This window comes from Sciurus vulgaris, assembly GCF_902686455.1.
Source record: "Sciurus vulgaris genome assembly, chromosome: 8".
Taxonomy (NCBI): Eukaryota; Metazoa; Chordata; class Mammalia; order Rodentia; family Sciuridae; genus Sciurus; species Sciurus vulgaris.
The window spans coordinates 125,825,756-125,850,825 of NC_136468.1; the positions used below are offsets into that span (position 1 = coordinate 125,825,756).

General features: G+C 41.1%; 1 pseudogene across 1 annotated transcript; it reads right to left on the minus strand.

The window, feature by feature from the left end:
* Positions 1-22,850: 22,850 nt before the first annotated feature.
* Positions 22,851-24,144, minus strand: LOC306668134 (polypyrimidine tract-binding protein 2-like; annotated as a pseudogene). The gene is made up of 2 exons (XR_013766742.1): positions 22,969-24,144; positions 22,851-22,935 (listed from the first exon to the last, which is right to left on the minus strand). The product of XR_013766742.1 is annotated as a polypyrimidine tract-binding protein 2-like (transcript).
* Between the last annotated feature and the right edge of the window lie 926 nt (positions 24,145-25,070).

Consider the following 25,070-nt stretch of genomic DNA (forward strand, 5'->3'; position numbering starts at 1 on the left):
CTTACCTTTAAAAAAGAAAAGAAAAAGGTTTAAAAGTCATTGCGAGAGAGAGGTCATATAGATAGGGCTAGGGCTTTCTTTCCAGTTGCCCGACCAAATCCCTTCATCCCATACAGGAAAAAAAGAAGAAATTAACAATGTTTAGTAAGAGCAATCTCTCACAATTCTCTCTCTCTCTCTCTCTCTCTCTTTCTCTCTCTCTCTCACACACACACACACACACACACACACACACACACACACACACGCAGACACCAATCGACGAAATAGGAAAAACTGGCCATTTCTCTCAGGGAAATCCACATTTAAAGTTAGAGCAACTATGGTGAGTGGGTTGCTCATTTCCAAAGTCAATGGATAAAACTTTTGTGCAAGGACCAGGCTTCCTCATCTTTAAACTGGAGCCAAATAGTTTATAATTATAATTGTTTCTCCTTTTAGGACCATTTCCATAAAGTATAAAAGTTCTTCCCATGTAATTGAGTGACAAGGGACCTTTCAATTTTGGGCAGACATGGATCTCTAAAATATACGCTGTGGATGTATTTCTGTGTATATTTTAGGAGGTACTCACCAGCGCTTCCTCTAAGCCAATGTGGGTAGACCAAGCTGATGACTCTCTGCACACACTAAAGCAATCACCATATGTTTGAACAAGACATGATTAGGGAAAGGATACCATGGGTTATGGTGGAAAGACCAGGAACTTTAATGTTAGGAAGATACAAATTGGAGAAGTGGCTCAGGAACAACACAACAAAAAATTAAGATAATGGCATATGCCCTTGGAACCTTTCTCTTCATCAGTAAGAGAAGACTCATGATAGCCATGTTGCAGTGTTCTTGTATTAGAAACAATTCAGAGCACCACCTAAGATTCAATCCATCTTAGATATCAGCCATTCAGCCCATAGTGTGGTGTGGTTCATGGGCCTCATGATGACTTGTTTGACCAGTGGCATAGCCATTGTGGACTGCCATCCCTGTGTGCCCTCAGCAACTGTCATTTTTGTGGCAACTGAACTTACCATCCTGCAGAACAACACTTCCTTTGGAGACCTAGCCCAGGGTCTTGCACACGCTTGAGCTTAAATCCTGGATGGAGGGAACTGAGCTCATCCACAAGTATTGATTCAATGTGTCCCTTCAAAGCCAACCTCCAATTCTCATTGTATTGGTAAGACTTGTGCCACCATCAAACAGGGGAGGGACATTGCCCTCCTACCGACAAATGAGACACAACAGACTGATTTTCCAAAAATCTTTAATAACGTAACATCCAAGTGGGCCCTCTGTGTCAACATGACTGCCGAGAGGTTAGCTCCATTTTTTACTCATACCCCTGGTACCTAAAGCTCCCACCTTCAGTGAATGGAGGCTACAAAATATGAAGCAAAAGATTGGCATTGAAACAGTTCATTTCAAGGCTAGTGTGGGAAGGGAATGGTAGGGGTAGGAGACAGTGTGTTCCAGCATGGGAGGCATTTTGTGGAGGAGTGGGGCAAAGGGTATCTCCTGAAAGATGGGAATCAGGAATGGGGATCTAGTCTGGCACTGTGGCATCCGATTAGATAAGGGCTACCCTGAGACCACTAGAGCAGCTTGCATAGCATCAGGGTTCTCTGCCCTGGGGATGCTGCCTCTGAGGCCATAACCCTGGCTTCAGGGGTGTCTAACTCCCACAGACAATCTGGAATATGGCCTTTCATCTCAGTGTTGGTAACAGCTGTGGGAGGGCCAATTTTGATAGCTGCATTTGTACCATGGCATCTCTGCATATTTATCCAGTACAAGAGTGTATGAAGGTGGAAGCATTCATCACTTCCACCCACTGCTGGGCACGCTTCTCCTGCTGCAGCTTCTTCCTCCAGTGAAGAAATATAATGCAGCCGCCAGTTGCCACACAACACAGTCCTATGAGTCCAAAGTATAGCAAGACGAAGGCTGAGGCAGTAAAAGAAAGAAAAGAGGCAGCTGACTGACGGCTCTGGCTGGAACCTGAACTGTTTCTCATTCCTCTCCTTGATCTGGCTCATCCATCCATCCATTCCCTACCTCCCTTTTTAAATATCTACCTCATCATTTTATTTTTCCGTTAAAGCTAGTTCTGCAGGGAGCGTTAAGAGTTCACATTAGCCTTTCAGAGATAAGGGACACTAGGTCTTGAGGCTTGTGGAGTGGTTCTGAGTTGATGGAAGGAAGGGACTCCATCTTGTGGCAACTCATGAGCATAGTTCCCTTCCATCAAATACTGGTTCACTCCAGAATTGTCCCCAGAATTGTCTGTTCCCAACTTCTTGTGGTGAATTCACAAAACAGCCACCAGGAAAGGACCCTCACAAGCTTATATTTACATTGTTGGTTGTTAGGGAGTCATTTCTGGATACCTTTTCCAGTGGGGATTTGGGTAGGTAGTACAGTGAACATTGTGGAGACCTGCCCCCAAGAAGTTTCTGACCAAGCTGTCAGGGGAAAAAACTGTTCAGGGAACCAAGTCAAAACCTCCTTCTTTGGCTCCTACAGTCTATCTTTTTCTTCTTCAACAAGGGCTGGCAAAGTGTTTTCTGAGCATTAGGCCCCATGGGAGCACTCCCCTATGAGGTCCTGCATCTTCTTCCAGCCTCACTTCCCTTCCCGTTCTTCATATCCCTCACCCTTCTTGTTATGCTAGATTCCCCAAAGACCTTGTTCATTCACCTCTGGAGTTTGGCCCATGCTACTCCTTCACTCAGTAGTGCCTCTCCCCATTTTCCACCACTGAATACCTCCTTATCTTCCCAGGTGGTCAGCTATCCCTACTCTGTGAAAATAGTCCCTTCAGCTGATTTCCCAGAAACACATCATCTCCAGTTGAAAGAGACATGGAGAGTTGTCTAATCCAACTCCTTTTATATGCTTGAGTACCGATGGCACAACTTCCCTACTCAGTAACCCGTCTCCCATGGTTCCATTGACTCAGGGACTTGCTTACCACCACCTGGGGCAGCTTGCTTCATTTATGACCAGCTCAGATTGAAAGCCATTTCCTAATCAAGGCTAGCATAGCCTTCCAGTAGGTTGTACCAGTGGTCCTGACTTGGGCCCTTGTCACTCTTCAGTTATTCCCATCTTTATCAGTAGCCAGAATGATCCTTTTATGAATAGATGGTGTTACGCTGCTCAAACATACAGTGACTTACACTCTTACTCAGATTGCTTTCTGCATGCTGCAGGTGAGTTCTGGAAATATCTTAGTCTCTCACCCTGGAGACAAGGTGTCCTCTCCTTTACAGTGACTGATGAGTTTCTATATTGATTTTTGGCCTAATGAGTAATGGACTGTCCAGAAGTGATTTTCTCTGAATGAAAATCCCAACTGTTGGCATACCTCTCTGTTTCTGGATCTGGATGGCTCCCTGGGTACAAACCATGGGGTGCTAACACACACGTCTCTCACCTGTCCAGAGTTGTTGAGTTTGTGAAGATGATTCTTCATACTGTCACAGATCTTGAAAATGTATTTCCCTTTGTCCTTCTTCATGGGCTCACAGATCTGCAGCCAGGCTATCTCCTTACTACCTCATATCTGCATGTGCTCCCTGGATGAGATCTTAGCATCTCTGTAGAGAAACCACAGCAACATTTTAATTTGCTTTCCATGTCAGAAGCACAGAGCTGGGGCAACACTACACATGTTAGGGTGTGGTCTTGCTTCCTAATGCCAATGTCATAGGAGATGTACTGGCTACTACAATTTCACCAAGAACATCTGTAACTCAGACCCAACACCTGCTAAAATTAAACTGTAGTTAATTTAAAAAATACTTCAGTATATAATACACTTTTCACAACTTAATAAACTTCAAAATACTTCTTACAGAATGGCAGCTCCTCAAAAACCTGAAAATGAAACTGATATGCCCTAGCAATAGCATTTCCTGGAATATACTGAAAACACTTGGAGGAGGGGTGCAAGCAGGTATGTGTGTACCAAGCTCACAGCAGCACCATGCACACAGCCAGATGTATGCAACTATGTGCACTGCAAGAGGTTGGATAAGCACAAGGCTTATGCATATGGCAGAACTTACACAGCCCTAAAGGCGAAGGAAATTCTGACCCAGACACAGCATAAATGAGCCTGAAGATGCAATGCTGAGTGAAAGAAGCAGACCCAGCAAGACAGCCACAGTGGGGTCCCACTCAGAGGAGGACCCAGAGACAGGTAGGTTGGTGCATCCAGGGACTTGGCAAGGACCAGAAGCCAGTGTTCAGCGGGGACAGAGTATCAGTTTCACAAGGTGAAAGAACTCTGGAGGAAGATGGTTGGGCCAGCCACACTCCAGTGTGACTGTGCTATGTACTGGGAAATGGCTGAAATGGTAAACTCCACCTCACATGGATTCTTAAAGCTTGACTGAAGGACAAGGTGCCAGTCCTGCCTCCCAAGGCAGCATAAGCTTTGTGTCACATTTGTGAGGCCAACCTGTTTGGACAGGCATGTGTAGGCCATTTCCCAATGTCACTGTGAGTTGGGGATAAGTGAAAGATTTACAGAAGTCATGGTCATGGGTACAGGGAAATAGACTTTCAAGGGGCAGGGAGGCAGAGCAGACTCCATCTGTCCCTCCTCAGGTCCTCATATCTGTAGCTGTGTGTTTGGGGGATGGTGTTCCTGACACACAATCTGTGGGATTTAGGTGCCACTTGACTGGTCTCAGGTGCAAGCCTGCAGCTCAGATCTGAAGGGCCAAAACCTGGGGAACAGGGAACCCTGTGTTTGCCTGAGGGACAGCTCCATGCGGTTGTTTCATCAGTGATGGGACCCACCCAAAAAAGGGGGAGAGACCACGCTTCCTATGTGGCTTGATTGGCTACTTCCTGCACCATTTCAGTTATTAGGCTTGTTTGGGCCCTTGTGTTTCTAATGGAACATGCTGGGAACTTGCATGGCTTCAAGGTGGTGCTCTGTCTTGTCTCTCTGCTTGCTCCCAGGTGAGGCACATTAGGAGCAGTGCTGGATGTGAGGACACTCTGTCACCTGCAGGCATTTTTCCTTCACCCCTTGCAAGCCCTCCCTACTGACAGCTCTGTCCCACCCAGCTCAAGACTGTCAAGATGGCTCAGAAATGAAGCTGTGAGAACCCAAGCAATGCTGTGGCACTGGGCACCAAGTCCTATTCTAGCCACGTGCCTGGGCCACAGGTGCTGCCCACATACTCACTTGTGGTACCAGTGCACCTTCATTTCTTTTGTGAAGTATGTTATGAAGTGTGGAGTCAGATCCTTCTGCGTAAATAGTCTCTTCAGCAGAGGGGCAGATGCTCCTGTAGATGGCAGAACCACATGGATCTCAGGATAGCAGCAGGAGCCATCAATAACAGCACACTAGGGATGTAAATATTTTAAAGACTTGTCATATAAATTCTTTGCTTGCCAATAGAGAGGAGGAAAATCATCTTACTATAATATTCTCACCCACAGTTGTAACCATACCATTTTATCTTTGCTAAGTACACAATTTTCTAGAGAGGGACTGCTACACAAGTAGCATTCAATTATCCATGATACTTTTCAAAAAGGAGAGGGTGCAACAAATGTTTGCAAACTGTATGGAGTGAAGTACATGTAGACACAAAATGAACCTCCCATGAAAATTAACTCATAATAGTCCATGGCTGAAATTTGAGAAAACTAAAAATATTCCAGAAGGAAACAGTATCAGACTATCACTATTTGCCAGTAATATTCTATATTTGGAAGATCCAAAAAATTCCACCCCCAATCTTCTAGAGCTAATAAATGAATTCAGCAAAGTATCAGGATATATAATAAATCACTTTTCTATACATCCTATACCTGCTGCAGAAAGGTAGAAACTGTCAAGTTATGACTTTGACCCCACTTTGAAGGATCTCAGCAAATATTTGAGGAATGAATGAATGAATATTCAGTACCTCTTTCTCAGTGCTCTCCACAATGAGCACACTGCTTTGTCTTATCCACTATCCCATAGTGCCAGACGCACTGAAATATTCAAATCAACAGATGTGATTGTATGAGACCATCTCATATTTGCAGTGGGGTGTGACTCCTGAAACACAATGGACTCAAAGTCAGGGGCCCTTCTTCACTGTGGGTGTGCTCTCAGCTATTGTGTTAAACTGTGAATAGTAGGTGAGCGCTGGAAGTGAACTGAGATTTTATGGGATCAGACCCTGGAATGCTGCAGGTTAGATGAAAGAATCTGTATGTTCAGAGCCAATAGGGATTAGGGGTGGGGGTGGCCTTCATGGAGCAGGTTCACAGTAAGCAGAGTCTAGTGGCAGGGAGAGATGTGGGCTCTCGAGAGGGTGGAGCATTCCAAGGGTGCAGAGTGACACAAGTTGGGTGGTGGATCTGTGCTGGAGGGATCCCATGGACGGGGTCTGGGTACACATCAGGATGATCACTTATGCACAGGGGATATGATGGCACATGGATGGGTTGAAAGCCATCTCCATTCTCCTGCTGCTCTGTCCTTTGCAACACCCCATCTCATCCCTGATTTGGTCCTAACCCCTCCTCCTTTTATCTGGACCAGAGATATGACTGGAATGGTGACTTTAAAATACAATTCAAATGACTCATTTGGAACTCTACATTTCAGCCAGAAATGTTTGTTTTACATTGTGCACATGGCACATGTAGCTGCCAGCTGAGATGACCCTAAACCCAGGCGAACTCTTAGGACAGGCTCAGCCTGACGTCTCCAAGTCTGCAGATCAGTCCAAGCTACTCATTAGGAGGTCTCACTTGGGCCAGCAATCTCCCACACGTGGGCCATACTGGGATCACCACCGCCCTTCCTTTGGTCCGTGTCATCATTCCTCCCCCTTCGTTCATCACAACATTTCTGGATCCTAAGGAACAGCTGCAGGAATACAGCCTGCCCTCTTTTCAGGAGAGTTAATACCCTGCCTATGTGCCCTTTCTTCCTTAATGGGGATCCTATGCAGTTTCCTAACACTGATCATCCCTTGGACTCTGCAAATACATCAGAAATTTGTTTGAGCCTTTTCCTGGCTAATAAGCATCATACATATTTATATTTAAAATAAGAATAAGAAGAATCTTTTGATATATTCTTTTATTTCTTTTGGTTCTGAGGATTGAACCCAGGGGTCTTTAAACACTGAGCCATGTCCCCAACCCTTTTTTTATATTTCATTTAGATACAGAGTCTCACTGAGTTGCTAAGTGCCTCACTGAGTTGCTGAGGCTGGCTTTCAACTGAGGATCCTCCTGCCTCACTCCCAAGTCACTGGGATTACAGGCATGGACCACTGCGCCCATATCATTTATACTTAAAAACCCTAAAATCAAGTGTTCCTCAGTGGCACTACCTTTTGCTCCAAAGAAGCAGGGTGTACTTTATCCTGGTAAAACCTGTCTTTCCAGAACAGCTTGCTTCTTTTTATTTCTAGGAACTGATGCTCTATTTTTCCTTTTCTTTCTAATCATTAAAAGTCAAAAACAAATGCAGCTGCCCCTGTTAGCTCCTTCCTGGACTCTAGGGTCCCTGGCTTGTGTGCAGCCAAGGGCAGATGAGCAGCCCAGCACTACACAGTCAGGAGAGGACCTAGTTCAGAGTTTTAGTGATTCCATTCAAGGGGCAGCTGCCTTTCTTCATTTAACATTGCTACAGTTCATGCAATAAAAATAACCCTGCAGAAATTTAAGTTCTTATTACCCTTGCTCAAAAGGGTAATAAAGACGCTTGTTTTGTTTAGTGTGTATATGGCACTTCATACTTATCAAAGGCTTCACAAATATCTATTAATTATAAAATCCCAAGGGAACTGAGGAATACAAATTCCATCCCCTTTCCAATTAATTCTGCACCTTTCCATTTGACAAATACATGTATTTCGGGGCTCTTAATAGAGGAAGAAATCCCCTTGGCTCTTTTGTCTATGTCTTGGAATGTTTAAAGAAATTATCCACAATGTCATGGAAGCTCAGATTGAGCTGCATGCTGACTTGGGCTTCCCCTGCTGACTGGCTGCAAAATCAGGCCTGTCCACCAAGCCAAAAGCCCTGTCCTCACAAGGCCCAGTGTACATTTGCTGTACTGTGTGGACATTTATTTAAGTTACTGTTGGGGGCTTTCATAACTTGACAGCAGCTTTTCAAAATCTGTTAAGTGTTCTACTATGTTAGTGTGGCAGAAAAAGACAAGAGCGACACTAGTCAGGGGCTTTTTGTACAGTGCTGTATCTTCAGAAACTGGAAGAGAGAAGGGGAAAGAGGTCCTTCCAGAAAATCCAATTAGAGTGAGAAAGGAATATGCTTTGGGGAAAGAGAGGAAATGGACTCTCCCCCAGTGTAAGAGGCCTCAATATTAACAAAGGAAAATCCTTTCCTTTGACTTGCTTTGAAAAACCACTGTTTCTGGAAAGCAGGAAGCAAACACTGCAAACAGGGAACATTTCCACCCAAATTTCAATTTAGACATTAAAAAACATGACTATCCCCCGAAAATACAACTGTCCAAAAACCAAGGGGATGCAGAGGGTTTCCATAACTCCTCCTGGAGGCGCAGGTGTCACACCCCCTCTGCCTCTCTCTTCTCAGTTTTGAATGGTCTCAGGAAGATCAGGGAAGCCAGCTATGGGTTTTGCACCATCTATGCCAACAGCCCCTCTCCCCAGTCTTTGCCTAGCACTTGGGCACACCTTGGTGCTCTCTGTTAAGTGGTCTCATTGTGGAGACCAAACAGAATGGTTTAGTAACTCAATGTATGCAATTTACCTAGATTTAGAGGATTATAAGTAGAATTGCTGCACACCCCTCTGGTTTTCCTTATTAAGGGTATCACACATTTCATTATGACATATGTTGTATTTAGAGCAAAGCTGAGGGAGCATCTGCAGCATCTGTGAGGGCAAGCCATCATAAGCAGGCCCAGCAGGAACTGTGCTATGATATTCTCACTAACCTCCACCCTCTCCTCTTTTTCATTTGTTAAAGGGGCCAGTCAGCTTTTTATATGATATTCTCACTAACCTCCACCCTCTCCTCTTTTTCATTTGTTAAAGGAGCCAGTCAGCTTTTTAATATAACTTGTATTAGTGAAATTGTAGGAGACAGAAGTCCTTAAACACTGACATGCTGACTGGCAGGTCTGCCTGGCTCAGCTGGTGAGAAGCATGCCCATCCTCCACAGCCTAGACCCTGATGCTGGAAGACTCCTAAGTACTCAGCACATGCGCCCTGTGCTCTTCCCAGAGCGCCTTGTCTCTTAGTGGACAAGGGAAATGGCCCTCATAGTGACCTTAGAGACCATTTTTCAGTTGTAAGAGCCTGCTGTTTTGCATAGGAACATAGAATCCAATGAAACTGCAAAGCATTCATGGCCCATGGTGGCTAGAGCTGCATGGAGAGTTGACATAAAAGCAATGATTTTGTGAACCTGAGCTTCTCTGCCTTTGACTGCCCTGGGAAAATGTGATCCTGGATGGGCTTCTGAGCCCTCAGAAGCTGGAGGGTGTCATGGGAAGACACAGGCCTGGATTCAAGTCCCCTCCTTCTAGCCCAGTTCTGCAGCTCACTTCTGGGTGTGTCCTAGACAAGTGCCTGAACTCTGGAGTCTCCTGCTGGTCTTGGTAACAAAGATAGGATGATCTGCCTCCCAGCTGGGCCACCGGACTGATGATCACATGTGAGGAGGATCCCAACACTTGGTGATTGCCTTTGGCTGTAAGTTTTTTACATGGACAGGAAATCAACTTTTATTAAATTAGGTTGCTGAAAGTCTAGCTATGCTAACTAGTATTAGCTTTTCTTTAATTTTTTCTAAATGTGTTCTAATTAGTTATACTTGACAGTAGAATGCATTTTAACACACTGTACACAAATGAAGCATAACTTCCCATTCCTCTGACTGTACATGGTGCTGAGTCACACAGTATAATCACACATATATATGGGGTAATAATCTGTCTTATTCCACCATCCTTCCCATCCCCACTGCCCCACCCCTCCCCTCTACGTAATCCAAAGTTCCTTAATTCTTCCCTACCCATCCTCAACTATGAATCAGCATCCACTTATCATAAACATTAAGCCTTTGTTTTTTAGGGATCAGCTTATTTTGCTTAGCATGATATTCTCTAGTTCCATCCATTTACCTTCAAATGCCATAATTTCATTCTTCTTTAAGGCTGAGTAATATTCCAATGTGTATATGTGCCACATTATTTTTATCCATTTATGTGTTGAAGGGCATCTAGGTTGGTTCCCCATAATTTAGGCATTGTGAAATGAGATGCTATAAACATGGATTTGACAGCATCACTGCAGTATACTAATTTTAAGTCCTTTGGGTATAAACAGAGGAGTGGAATAGCTGGCTCAAATGGAGGTTTCATTCCAAGTTTTCTGAGGAATCTCCATAGTGCTTTCCATATTGGTTGCCCCAATCTGTAGGCCTCCAGCATTGTATGAGTGTACCTTTTTCCCCACATTCTCACCAAGTTATTATTCTTTATATTTTTAATAACTGTCATTCAGACTGGAGGTGAGATGACATCTTAAATAGTTTTGATTTGCACTTCTCTAATTGCTAGAGTAGTTGAACATTTTTTCATGTATGTGTTGATTGTATTTCTTCTTCTGTGAAGTGTCTCTTCAGTTTCTTAGCCCATTTCTTGGTTGGGTTATTTGGTTTTTTGTTGTTAAGATTTTTGTCTTCTTTATATATCCTGGAGATTAGTGCTGCTTGAGGTGTGTGCGTGGGGTAAAAATTTTCTCCAATTCTGTATGCTCTCTCTTAACATTACTGATTTTTCCTTTGCTGAGAAGAAGACTTTAAGTTTGAATCTATCCCATTTATTGACTCTTAATTTTACTTCTTTCACTTTAGGAGTTTTGTTAAGGAAGTCAGGTCCTAAGACAACATGATGAAGATTTGGGCCTACTTTTTATTCTATTAGGTGCAGGGTCTCTGTTCTAGTGCCTAAGTCTTTGATCTACTTTGAGTTGACTTTTGTGCAGGGTGAGAGATAAGGGTTTGATTTCATTTTGTTACATGTGAGTTTCCAGTTTTCCCAGCACCATTTGTTGAATAGGCAATCTTTCTCCTATGCATGTTTTTGGTGCCTTTGTCTAGTATGAGATAACAATATTTTCGTGGGTTTCTCTCTGTGTCTTCAATTTTGTACCATTGGTCTACATGTCTATTTTGGTGCTAATACCATGCTGTTGTTACTATTGCTCTGTAATATATTTTAACATCTGGTATTTTGATGCCTTCCACTGAATTCTTCTTGCTAGGATTGTTTTGGCAATTCTGTGTCTCTTATTTTTCCAAATGAATTTCATGATTGCTCTTTCTATTTCTGTGAATAATATCATTGGGAATTCAATAGGAACTGCATTGAATATGTACAACACTTTTGGTAGTATAGCCATTTTGATAATATTAATTCTGCCTATTCAAGATCATGGGTGATCTTTCCATCTTCTAAGACTTTCTTTATTTAGTGTTCTGTAGTTTTCATTGTAGAAAACTTTCACCTCTTTTGTTAGATTGATTCCCAAGTATTTTTTTGAGGCTATTGTGAATGGGGTAGATTTCCTAATTTCTCTTTCAATGGATTTATCCCTTATGTACAGAAATGCAGTTGATTTATGGGTATTGATTTTATATCCTGCTCCTTTGCTAAATTCATTTATAAGTTCTAGAAGTTTTCTGGTGGGTTTTTTTCTTTTTGGATCTTTTAAATATAGAATCATGTTAACAGCAAATAGTGATGTTTGAGTTTTTCTTTTCCTTTTTGTATCTCTTTAATTTCTTTCATCTGATTGCTCTGAGGAGAGTTTCAAGGATGATGTTCACTACAAGTAGAGAAAGAGGCATTCCTGTCTTGATCCAGTTTTTAGAGCGAATGCTTTCAGTTTTTCTGCATTTAGAATGATGTTGACCTTGGGCTAATAGATAGCTTTTACAATGTTGAGGTATGTTTCTACTATCTATAGTTTTTCTAGTGTTTTGAGCATGAAGAGGTGTTGTATTTTGTCAAATGCTTTCTCTGTTTCTATTGAGATGATCATATGATTCTTGTCTTTAAGTATATTGGTGTGATAAATGTTTACTGATTTCCTCACACACATGCCCCATGGTGAAGTGAAGTGAGGCCATCAGGAGCCTACATATAGTCCCCAGCCAAGTTGGGGAAAAGAAAACCATGTGCAGTGTGTTTGGGACCAGCCTCCAAGTGTACAGTGTCCTCTAATGCTCCAGAAACCTGACCCCAACCAAAGCTGTCCCTCCAAAATTAAGACTTTGGGTAAAAATCCACCCTCTCTCTGGGCACCTCACAGGAAGAGTGTTCACTGCTTGCTTAAAGGGCACATTCTGGTTTTCCAGAGATGTGTTGGGCTGTTCTGGTAGGTGATGAAGGTTAACCTGGGTGCTGGGGTTGTGGCAAGTCTCTGAGGCATTGGCATTGAGGTCAGGGAGGCCCTCCGGAGTCCTTATGCCCCACATCACCTAGGCTGGGCTGTGCCACAGACTGGACCCCATGCTAGGTTTTGTGAGGACCAGAGATGGACCCTGACTCCACACCTGGCCATTCAGCCAGGGGTAAAGATGAGCAGGCTGCATGGTCCTTGGGGCTTCAAACAGGTTGCTCACCTACCAGCACAGGAGGTTCACAGAAAAGAGAAAGCTTATGATGAACAGAGGCATTTTGGCCTTCTCTAGAGAAGAAGGCTGGCCTTAGAGGGATGCATCAGTCCCATGCGTCCAGTCAGGGTTCCACAAGATGAGCCAGGTCTGATGGAATGGGGGCTCCATCTGAAGCAAAGCATGGGCATATGTGTTTCTGTGCAGAGGAGAGTCACTGGTTTGGACAGGGCCAGCTTCTCTTACATAGTGGCACAAGTACAATCTAAAAGATGACCATGGTATGGATTCCATGCTACTGCACTGGGTGTGGATGGTCCCTGTGGACTCTTGCAGTTGAGGACTAGCTGAGGTGCTGGCTTTCAGATTGATCTGACAATGTCTGATATTACCTTATTACCTCTATTTCTCTCTTGCTGTTTCCTCCTCCTTAATCTCTTCCTCTGTCACCCTCACCCACCCCAATCCTCGGTCATTCCTTGACTCCTCTCAAGTGTCACTCTCTCTGAGAAGACAGGAAGGGCCTCCTTATGCATGTGACACTGTCCTTGCTGCATGGCCCCTGTGCTTAGGAACTTAGCAGCTCCACTACACTTTCTACATTTGGCTCCCACTAGAACTGGAAGCTCCTGAAGCCTTGGTGGAGTGATCTGTCTTGTGTCATCCAGCACTCTGCAGGCCACCCAGAGGTCCAGGAGGATGCTGCACTCCATTCTGGGTTAGGTAGGTTGCACACCTCACCAGTGCTGCTCAGAGACCAGGAGCTCACTCAGAAGAATTTTCCCACATGGGCGCCCAATAGCTCAGGTTGGTGACTGGGGTGAAGGCTCTCATCCTGAGGAGGAAGAAGCAGCAGGTGGTTCACTCTTCAATTGAGCAAAAGCATGACACCAGGAAGCAGCCAAGGTACTTTCCTTTCTCCCTCCATGCCTGAGAGCAATATGACTTCCTGGACCAGAAGAAAAACCCAAGCCCAAGATCTTTTATTGGATCAAAGAAATTATAAGACTACTTAAATTCCTCTTTCCATCAAGTTGAATGTGTTCAGTGCTGGGTCTTTCCCATTACTGCCACAGAGAAGTGGGCACCCTGCCCACCTGGGGTGCTTGGGCTGGAAGACTGCAGAGGGTAGGTGGACCTGCTCCCCCCTCCCCCACTCACACACTGCTGCCCCAAGGGTTGGATGGAGAGTGGTAAGGAAACAGTACCGAGTCAGGGTTAGGTAGCTGGCTTTGTGGGGACTAAGGGTCTGGTAGATGGTTAAAATGGAGGCTTGAATTTTTGGCTCTACTGCTTTCTGGATTGGGGGAGATGTGCTTTTCCTCTGGGCCTTGGCATGTGGTCCAGTTCCACTGGCCTCTGCAGGCAGCTGTATTAGGCAGAACCTGAGATGGGCCACATTTGGCCCACAAGAGACACTGTTGCATTCCTGACCCCAAGAAACTCTGCCAACACAGACCAGTCCCTCTGCAACCTGGCACCCTTGTGGAGCAGGGGCAGGGTGGCCAATGAGACTAACTGCAGTGTCATGCTCAGTCCTCTAAGGACCTCTCCTGACTTCAAGGTGCACTCCAGGCTTTCTGGATGATACCCCATGAAAACACCTCCCTGCCAGCATGGGGTGGGAACTGGGGCCCCACCTTCCTCTCCCAAAGAAACTGGGGTGTGTGACTCTGTACAGTGATGACTCTCTCTACATAAAGATTCTCAGTCTCCTCTCTGATACCATCCCTGGGACAGCACACAGTCATTTCCTGGGCACCTGTACATAGGAAGGTGAGGCAGAGCACATGGCCCTTGGTATTGATAGTTACCATGATGACACATACCTCCATTTGGAAGGTGTTCTGATGTCCTGTTGCCTGTGGACACACATGAGCAAACGTGCACCTGCACATCTCAGGCAGGCTGTGCACTCACACAGCAATAGCAGTGCTCTCTGTGGGGAAAAGGAGTGTCCACATTCTCAATTGTTCACATTTTAAATGAGTTTAATGCATTTACCACAGAATTAAAAGAAAGTAAATAAAATTATGTGACCATACTCTCATCTAGTCTTTGGTATTTTCACCAAGAAAAACACATATTTGCTGCTAAATATTGGTACAGAAAAAATTTCCATTTAAGTACTTGTAGTGACTGCAGAGTGACAACTTTGGTTTACACAGTCTGCCCTTTCGCTGGACTTTAGCTCGGGCTACCATTTCTCAGGCCTGGGTAGCTGGGATGACTTTCTTCATTGAATGTATTTGTATATGTGTGTGTATGTGCATTGAATTCTCATTCAATTTACACATATAGTCACAGAACTGGAAAAAGAACATTGTCCACCAAGTCCAGCAGTGTCTGCCAGATGCCAAGGCCCATCCTGTTCATCAATCCTGTCATTACCCACTTCTACCTGTGAGGAAGAGGCTGACTTGTCCTTTGCAAGTGTCCCGAAGGCATGGGATTCATCCCATCTCCCTGATTCCAGGACCCGGGCTCTTTCTACCACAGAGCACCATCCACTTGGTTTGATTGGGTTATGTTTATGTGCCTAAATCAAGAAGATGTGGACAGGCTTGAGGGCCATGTTGTCAGGAGAGCACTCCAGGGTCAACTTTTCCAAAAATATTGCAAAAACAAGACACCAAGCAGCAAGACCTTCCAATCAGTGACAGTCTTCCTGATTCCTGCATGCAGGGTCATCAAGCTAGCAGAAGGGAGACCTCCTCATTTCTTTGATCACTATGCTTACTAAAAGAATAGAAGCTAAGAAAAAACCCTGTGTTCCTCCTTTTAACATGTAAGTACAGACTAAATAATTGCAGAACATGAGGTAGACTGGGTACTCAAAACATTTCTGAGGAGGCCCCTGCTGCAGATGCCCAGAGGTGTATTCTCTGGGTGCCACTGCTGCTCATGCTGCCATGGATGCTGGGAGGTCTTTTACCCTGGTGTCTCTGTCATGGGCACCACTACCATCATCTAGAGGTCTTCTCTTGGTACACAGCTGCCACTGACACTGCTGCTGCAGGTGCTCAGAGGTTTTTTCTCCAGGTGCTGCTACTGCTGTTGTCTCAGTCACCATCACCCAGAGGTCTGCTGCTCTCCATGCTGCCTTGGATGCCTGGCTGCCACCTGCATTGCTGCTGCTACTGCTGACACAGCTGCAGCCAAAGCTGCCACTCCCTGGAGGTTCCCTGGAGGTCTCCTCTCAAATGCTGCTGCAGCTGTAGCCAAAGCTGGTGCCAGTCCAACTGGTGCCACAGATGCGCCAACTGCTGCCAACACCACAGATGTCTGCAGCTGCTGCTGACCCTCTGCCTGCTGCCAGTGACTCCTGATACTATCACACCACTGCTGCCCAGAGGTCCACAATCAAGGAGACTCCGGATCTGGTTGCACATGGACATATCTATTTTGAGATGCTGGCTAGAGCCTGGGGTTTTGTGTGTCATTAGGTTTGCTGCAACTGATAGGGGTGCAGCTTCCCCTGTCTGGGGACACCAGCCAGGGCCTTGAGGTTCAGGGTCAGGGTGCCTATGAGTTTGGCTGTTGCTGGGGTATTCCTACTGGGAGTGTGGGTTACTGTTTATCAGGACTGCTCATCCTTGGTGCTCTCTCTCCAAATTCCAGTGGAATTGAGATCTTTGGATTGCAACGTGGCCAAACTCAGGATATCTGAGGCCCAGATTGGTGAGAAAGTGACTGAGTCCCCCAGGGCCTGTCTAGGCCAGGGAGGCTTTTGGGAACTCACACACAGGACTGAGAAGATTTTGGACACTAACAGAAACAGTTGTTCAATTTTCCATTGAGATTTATTTTTATTTTTTTTTCTTCTCTGGCATCTATCTCCATCATATTTGGAGCAGGGTATATTATGTGCATCAATTGGTTGAAGATGGTAATATATGCATGGTGTTTTGCAATTCTGCTATATATTCTGTATATTCGTATATTTTTAATTTTTTCTTCTCTTTATATGTGTTCTTCCTCTTGTTTTCTGTCTTCCTAGATTCCCTTTCTACATTTTCTCCATATAGCAGCCAATCTCTGTTGGTTCCTCTTCCACTCTTCCTATGGATTCTTGTTTCTGGCTTTTCTCTTTCTCACTCAAAAACACCATGTCCTGCACTATTTCTGTTCTTTCTTTGTCCACTATTTGAGATTGTAAATACATTTGGCAAATTTTCTGTTTTTATTGTGAACAGTAATTGAACTCATTATTGCTATTTATACTGAGAGGGCAATAGACGCCTTCCAGGGAGCTATTCAATTTGAGGCTGTGTATTGTTTGCACTGGGTGCTATTGATATCGGTCTCCCTCTTAAAGGCAGCCTACTGGAAATCTTCAGTGGAAATTTAGCTCTTCATGGTAGAATCTGTATTGCCTCAGACCTATACAACTAGATGAGAAAACACACAAGCAAGATGAAAAAACAAGGGAACAAAGTGCCACAAACAAACCAACATGCCCCAATAACAGTAGCTACTGACAACACAATAGAAGAAATGTCCAAGAAAGTGTTTAGAATGTACATTGTTAACCTGATATGCAAAGTAAAGGATGGTATAAAGAGTGAAATCAAGCAGAAAATACAGAAAGTGAAGGATCACTTCAAAAAAGAGTTATAATTGTTAGAAAACGGAGAAATCCTCAAAATGAAGGGATTAATAAATCTAATTATAAATCCAATGGAAAGCATCACCAACAGACTAGACCATTTGGAAGACAGAACTTTAGATAATCAAGTAAAAATATTTATTATTGAAAATAAAGAGATCATACAGAGAAGATGGTAAGAATTCATGAGAAAAACTTCCAAGAATTATGGGGTAACATGAAAAGCCCAAATTTCAGTTATTTGGACAAAAGAAGGAGCAGAGACACAAACCAAAGAAATGCACAAGGTTTTCAATGATATAGTATCAGAAAATTTCCCACACCTAAAGAATGAAATGGAAAATCAAATACATAAGGTTTATAAAACCCCACTGTACAAAACTGCAGCAGACACACACCAAGACACATTGAAATGAAAATGACTAAAATACACAATAGGAAAAATCCTAAAGGCCATGAGAGAAAAAAAAAAAAAGGCAAATTATGTATAACGGAAAACTAATTCAAATCTCAAATGGTATCTCAACCCAGACACTCAAAGATAGAAAGTCATGGTTCAACATATCTCAAGCTCTGAAAGAAAGTGGATGCCAACCAAGAATTTTATATCCACTGAAATTAAGTTTCAGATATGGAGATGAAATAAAAAATTTTCATGATAAACAAAAGTTAAAAGAATTCACAAATAAAAAGCCTACAGCACAGAACATTCTCAACAAAATACTCCATGAGGATGAAATGGGGGGAAAACGTGAAAACCAACAAAGGGAGAAACTACACTAAAGGAATAGTTAAAAGATAATCTAAATCAGATTAAAAGCCAGAAATATACCAACATGACCAGGAATACAGGTCATATCTCAGTAATAACCTTAAATATTAATGGACTAAACTCATCAATCAAAAGACATAGACTTGCACATTGGATTAAAAAAACAAGACCCAACAATATGCTGTCTCAGAGAGACTCACTTCATAGGCAAAGAGACCCACAGACTGAAAGTGAAATGATGGGGAAAACCACATCACCCGTTTAGTGTGTGAACAAGCAGGGCCTTCCATACTCATACCAGATAAAGTGGACTTCGAACCAAAGTTAATCAGAAGGGACAAAGAAGGTCATTTCATTCTACTGAAGGGAATTATACGCCAGCAAGACATAGCAATTATAAATATTTATGCTCCAAACAATGAAGCATCTATGTATGTCAATAAAACTCTTCTCAATTTCAAGAATCAAATAGAACACAACACAATACTACTGAGTGACTTTAACTCTCTCAGATCTTCCAAACAAAAACTAAGTGAAAAAACACTAGAACCAAATAATACAACCAATAATTTACACTTAACAGAAACACATAGAATACTTCATCCATCAATTTGTGAATACACATTTTTCTTGGAAGTACATGAATTCTTCTTTAAAATAGACCATATCTTATGCCACAAAACAACTCTTAGTAAATACAAAAAAGGGGAGATAATACTCTGCATTCCATCAGATCAGAATGGTCTGAAATTAGAAATCAATAAAAAAAATAGTTATTCTAACACATGAAGACTAAACAATACACTATGGAATGATGAATGGGTTGCAGAATAAATCAAGGATGAAATGAAAAAATACGTAGAGGTAAATGAGAACAGCTTTAAAACATCAAAATCTCTGGGTTAAGGGCTGTGCTAAGAGGAAAGTTCAATGCATCGAGCTCATACATTAAAAGAATAAAAAGTCAACAATAAATGACCTAACATTATATCTCAAAGCCCTAGAAAAAGAAAAGCAAATCAACACCAAAAGCAGCAGAAGACAGGAAAAAATTAAAATTAGAGCTGAAATCAATGAAATTGAAACAAAATAAACAATTGGAAACTTGACAAAACAAAAATTTGGTTCTTTGAAAAAAAATCAATAAAATTGATAAATCCTTAGCCACACTAACAAAGAGAAGAACTCAAATTGCTAAAATTCATGATGAAAAAGAAAATAATCTCAATGAATACTACTGAAATACAGAAGACAATTAGAAATTATTTTGAAAAGTTATACTCAAATAAAATAGAAAAACTTGAAGACATCAACAAATTTCTAGGTACGTGATGTACCAAAACTGATGCAGGAGGACATACACAATTTAAAAAGATCAATTTTAATCAATGAAACAGAAGACACCATCATAAGCCTACCAACCAACAAAAGCCCAGGATCAACAGATTCTTAGCCAAGTTATATAAGACTTTCAAAGATGAATTAACATCAATACTCCTCAAAATATTCCATGAAATAGAAAAGGAGGGAACCCTTCCAAATTTATTCTATGAGGCTAATATCACCCTTATACCAAAACCAAAGACACATCAAGGAAAAAAAACTTCAGACAAATATTCCTCATGAACATAGATGCAAAAATTATCAATAAAATTCTGGCAAATCACATACAAAACATATTTAAAAGATAGCACAATGATCAAGTTGGTTCATCCCTAGAATGCAAGGTTCGCTCAACATACAGAAATCAATAAACATAATTCATCACATCAACAGAATTAAAGACAAGAATCTTATGATTACCTCAATAGATGCAGAAAGAACATATATCAAAATACAGCACTCCTTCATGCTCAAAACACTAGAAAAACTAGGGACAGTAGGAACATATCTCAACATTGTAAAAGTTATCTATGCTAAGCCCATGGCCAACATCATTCTAAATGGAAAAAAAGTGAACACATTTCCTCTAAGAACTGGAATACACAGGGATGCCCTCTTTCACCACTTCTATTCAACTTTATCCTTGAAACTCTACCCAGAGCAGTCAGATGAACAAAATTAAATGAATACAAATAGGAAAAAAATTCAACTTATCATTACTTGCTAATAACATGATTCTATATGTAGAAGATCCAAAGAATTTCACCAGAGAACCTCTAGAACTCAAAAATGTATTCAGCAAAGAAGCAGGATGTAAAGTCAATACCCATAAAAACAAAAGCATTTCTGTACATAATCAATGAATCTACTGCAAGAGAAATTAGGAAAACTAGTCCATTCACAATACTCTCAAAAAGATACTTGGGAATCAATCTAACAAAAGAGGTAAAAGACCTCTACAATGAAAACTACAGAATACTAAAGAAAGAAATTAAAGAAGACCTTAGAAGATGGAAAGATCTCCCACACTTGTTGATGAGCAGAATTAATATTGTCAAAATGACTATATTACCAAAAGTGTTGTAGATTAAATGCAATTCCTATTAAAATATCAATGGCATTCTTCATAGAAATAGAAAAAGCATTCTTGAAATTCATTTGGAAAAATAAGAGAACCAGAATTACCAAGGTAATCTTTAGTAAGAAGAGTGAAGCAAAAGGCATCATACTACTAGACCATAAGCTATACTATAGAGCAATAGTACCAACAACAGCATGGCATTGGCACCCAAATAGACATGTAGACCAATGGTACAAAATTAAACACACAGAGACAAACCCACATAAATATGGTTATCTTGTACTAGACAAAGGTACCAAAAATATACATTAGAGAAAAGATAATCTATTCAACAAATAGTGCTGGGAAAACTGAAAACACATGTGCAGGAAAATGAAATTAAACACCTATCTCTCACCCTGCACAAAACTCAACTCAAAATGGATCAAGAACCTAGGAATTACACCAGAGATCCTGCACCTAATAGAAGAAAAAATAGGCCCAAATCTTCGTCATGTTGTCTTCGGATCAGATTTCCTTAACAAGACTCCAAGAGTGCAAGAAATGAAAGCAATAATCAATAAATGGGATGGATTCAAATTAAAAATCTTTTTCTCATCAAAGGAAACAATAACATGAAGAGAGAGCCTACATAATGTGAAATAATCTTTACCACATGCACCTCAGATAGAGCACTTATCTCCAGGATATGTAAAAAACTCAAAAAACTTAACACCAAAAAAACCAAATAATCCAATTAATAAATGAGCAAAGGAACTGAAGAGACACTTCACAGAAGAAATACAATTGATCAACAAACATATAAAAAGTGTTCATTATTTCTAGCAATTGGAGAAATGCAAATCAAAGCTACTCTAAGATTTCATCTCACTCCAGTGAGATTGAATAGCAATTATTAAGAATACAAGTAATAGTTAAGTGTTGGAAAGGATGTGGAGGAAAAGGATGTGGACTGTAGATTGGTGCAACCATTATGGAGAGCAGTAAGGAGATTCCTAAGAAAACTTGGAATGGAACCACTATTTGACCCAGTTATCCCACTACTCAGTTTATACACAGTGGACTTAAAATCAGCATACTAGAGTGATACAGTCACATCAATGTTTATAGCAGCTCAACTCACAATAGCTAAACTATGGAACCAACCTAGATGTCCTTCAAAAGATGAATAAGGAAAATGTGGTACGTATATACAACAGAATATTACTCAACCTTAAAGAAGAATGAAATCTTTGACATTTGCAGGTAAATGATGGAACTAGAGAATATCATGCTAAGTGAAATAAGCCAATCCCAAAATACTGAAGGCTGGATGTTTTCTCTGATAAGCAGATGCTAATCCATAGTGGGGGGTAGAGAGTGAAGAATGAAGGAACCTTAGATTGTGCAGAGGGGAATGAGGGGAGGGATGGGGTTGTGGGGATAGGAAGGATAGTAGAATGAGACAGACATTATCACCCTACATACCTGTATGAAAAAAATTTTTAAAAATTTATCCCTGACAAAAAAAGATAGTAAAAAAAATTTTCAATACCTATATTACTTTACTAAGTTTACTCTGAAATAGTCACATTTTTCCTGTTCCCAAATGAAATTAATTTGTACTTATTAAGAATAAAAAAAGAGAAGAGAAAAAAGATGGGAAAGTATAGTGGTAGGAATGGGCAGGGACATCTGGTTTCATTAAAGTCTTCAGATCAATATATTTCACTTTTCTCATTTTTAATTACAAAATATTTATAGTGTTCTGTGATTTTATAATAATTATATTTTAAATACAGCATACATATGAGTTAAAAGGCACAATAATAAAATTGGTACCCTTTATCATCTAACCAAAAAACAGATTATTAATACAACAATGACATTCAATTACCTTGTGAAAAAAATAAACTTTTTTTTTCTTGGTTAAAAGCAAAAGCAAAAACTCTGTGAAGTTAATCCTTGTAACTATTGTGTAATTAATAAAGTGATCATGCAGTCATTTAAAAAAATACGTTGTGATTAGTTTCCTAGAGCCCTGTCTTTCTTATACAAAATCTTCATGAGCTGCACACCTCTATAAACACCTCTTCATTTAAATCGCTAACCCACAGGACTGTACTGCCACCAGCTGAAACTCCAGGGATACCCACTCAGTCAGTGGTGTCTGCAGAAGCATTTGGAATAGCCCAAGGACTTAGAGCTCCTGGAACAGCTAAAAGGGGTGTCTCCTTGGCAAATGCTTCAGCAATAATTGTATCCAATGCAGATTGCCCATCTCCAGATGGAAGATCAGGTTAAGCATAATTCCTACTTTTATCATTGCTGTATTTTACGTTCAAATTCACAAGTTTGGAAAAAATCAATCCTTGGAGTACAGGAAGAATTATAAATATTCTGACCATCTAGGACTAGTTTTGCTTGTCGAGCACATACTGGATCACCACACTGGAGCAAAGCTTGAAACTGGTTGTTTTTGTGAATGTGATTACCTTCAGTGCAGCACCACACTTGGAAAATATTTGATGAAGAACATCAAGTGTTACAGGGTAGTACATAATGTCAATAATTATTCTAAGTGCTGGTCTCTGGGCTGAAGTCACTGCACTTCCACTAACTGTGGTGTTGCTAAGAGGAGTGTTTGTTGTCTGGACAGATGTCACAGCTTGAAGCACGGCTTGTGCATGTTGGTTTAATGTATTTAGTTCTTTGTGATTGGAGTACTGGGTATAAACTGGTTGATTACAGAGATGAGGTGTCACAGCAGAATGGTAATTAGCCATAATGGTAATAGCTGCTTCCTCTGTTGGCAGTTCCAAAAATGCCTGGATTTTATTTTTCCTTTCAGCATAAGGATGTTGGTCGTGTTACCAAAACGTAAGCCTAAAGCAATAACTTCAGTTCCTGTCACTTTACCAGGTAATTTTTGAGTCTGAAGTACAGGAGAAGGAGCACCATTCATTTTATCTTCTTTAAATTTCTTATTATCATTACCATTGGCTCTAACAACCATGCCACTCATAGTAGAGTTTCAATTACTGAGAACACTGACTGAAAGTAGTTTGTCAGATTCTCTCTTCATATCAACAGCAACCTCAGTGACAATTCTAACCATTGCCAAACTGGACAAAACTTCACTCACATTTTTAGTCAATTCTTAATCACAAACAAAAGTGATTTGTGCTGGGCATGGCAGCACACACTTGTAGTTCTAGCTACTTGGGAGGCTGAAGCAGGAGGATTTCAAGTTGGAGGCCAGTGTGGGAAAATTTAGTGAGACTCTATCTCAAAATAAAAATAAATATCTGGGGATATATAGAGAGCCCCTGGGCTTAATCCCCAGTATCATTAAATAAATAAAAAAGACAAAAAATTCTTTCTAAACAGTAAGATGACATAGATCTCCAAGTTCAATAGAACATAATCAAAATATTTATCAAAATAGTTATTCAAATTTTCTGCAAATAATAATAGAGAGTCATCAGTTTGGAAGTCAAAGGAAAGTTTTTAGAAAAAACCTGAATTTTATTGCCCACTGAGTAACTTCCTGGCTGTAGGATTTTATGCAAGTCCTTTACTCTTTTATAGCTAAATGTGTCTGGGCATTTATTTCTTTTAACGGAGGGATTTGATTCAAACTTTCCATATCATGCTGTGTGAGAATATATATGCAAAGACAACAGCACAACACATGATGCAGGATGGGCTGTCAACAGTGCACTAGTCATTATTATTTTAATATAAGTTTAAACTATAACCAAAGAAGACATCAGAATAGAACTGTTATGGTTTGGATGTGAGGTGTCCCCTAAAAGCTTATGTGTGAGAAAATGCAAGAAGCTTTAGAGGAAAAATTATGGGGTTAGGAGAGTCTTAAGCAATCAGTGAATTAATTTCTTGGGGTGATTGGGTAGTAAGTGAAGGTGGGCAGGCTGTGACTGGAGGAGGTGAGTCATTGTGGACATGCCTTTGGGGTTTATATTTTGCATCTGGGGAATGGAGCCTCTCTCTGATGCCCAATCACCACGTGAGCCGCTTCCCTCCACACACTCTTCTGCCATGATGTTCAGACTCACCACAAGCCCTGAGGAATTGAGCCAGCTGTCTATGGACTGAAACTGCTGAAACCACGAGACCTTAAATAAACTTTTCCTCCTCTAAAGTTTTTCTTACCAGGTCTTTTAGATACAGCAGCAGAAAATTTGACTAAAAGAGGAATAGTCTCTCATTTTCTCTGCATTTTCTATTCACTTTATTATAATATTCCCTAAGACTGTGTAGGGATGCCTACTTTAATAATATTCCACTACTGTCTGCTTTTCTACTGGCTTCTTTTCTCAGGGGAGGAAAAGTTCTCCATCTAAAAGAACAAATATTAGCAAACTTACTGCATTGCAGCTAAATTTTCAGCAATCTTTATTTCTTATTTAATATTTATTTTATGTAGTGTTACACATTGCCTTTTAAGATTACTTCAATAAAAAGAAAGGGCATTTATACAAATATACGAATAAAAATTTCTAATGAAAGTATTATTTTTCTTTTTTATATTAAGTGGTCAATGTCCATTTTACAAACTTCAGCTAAAAACATA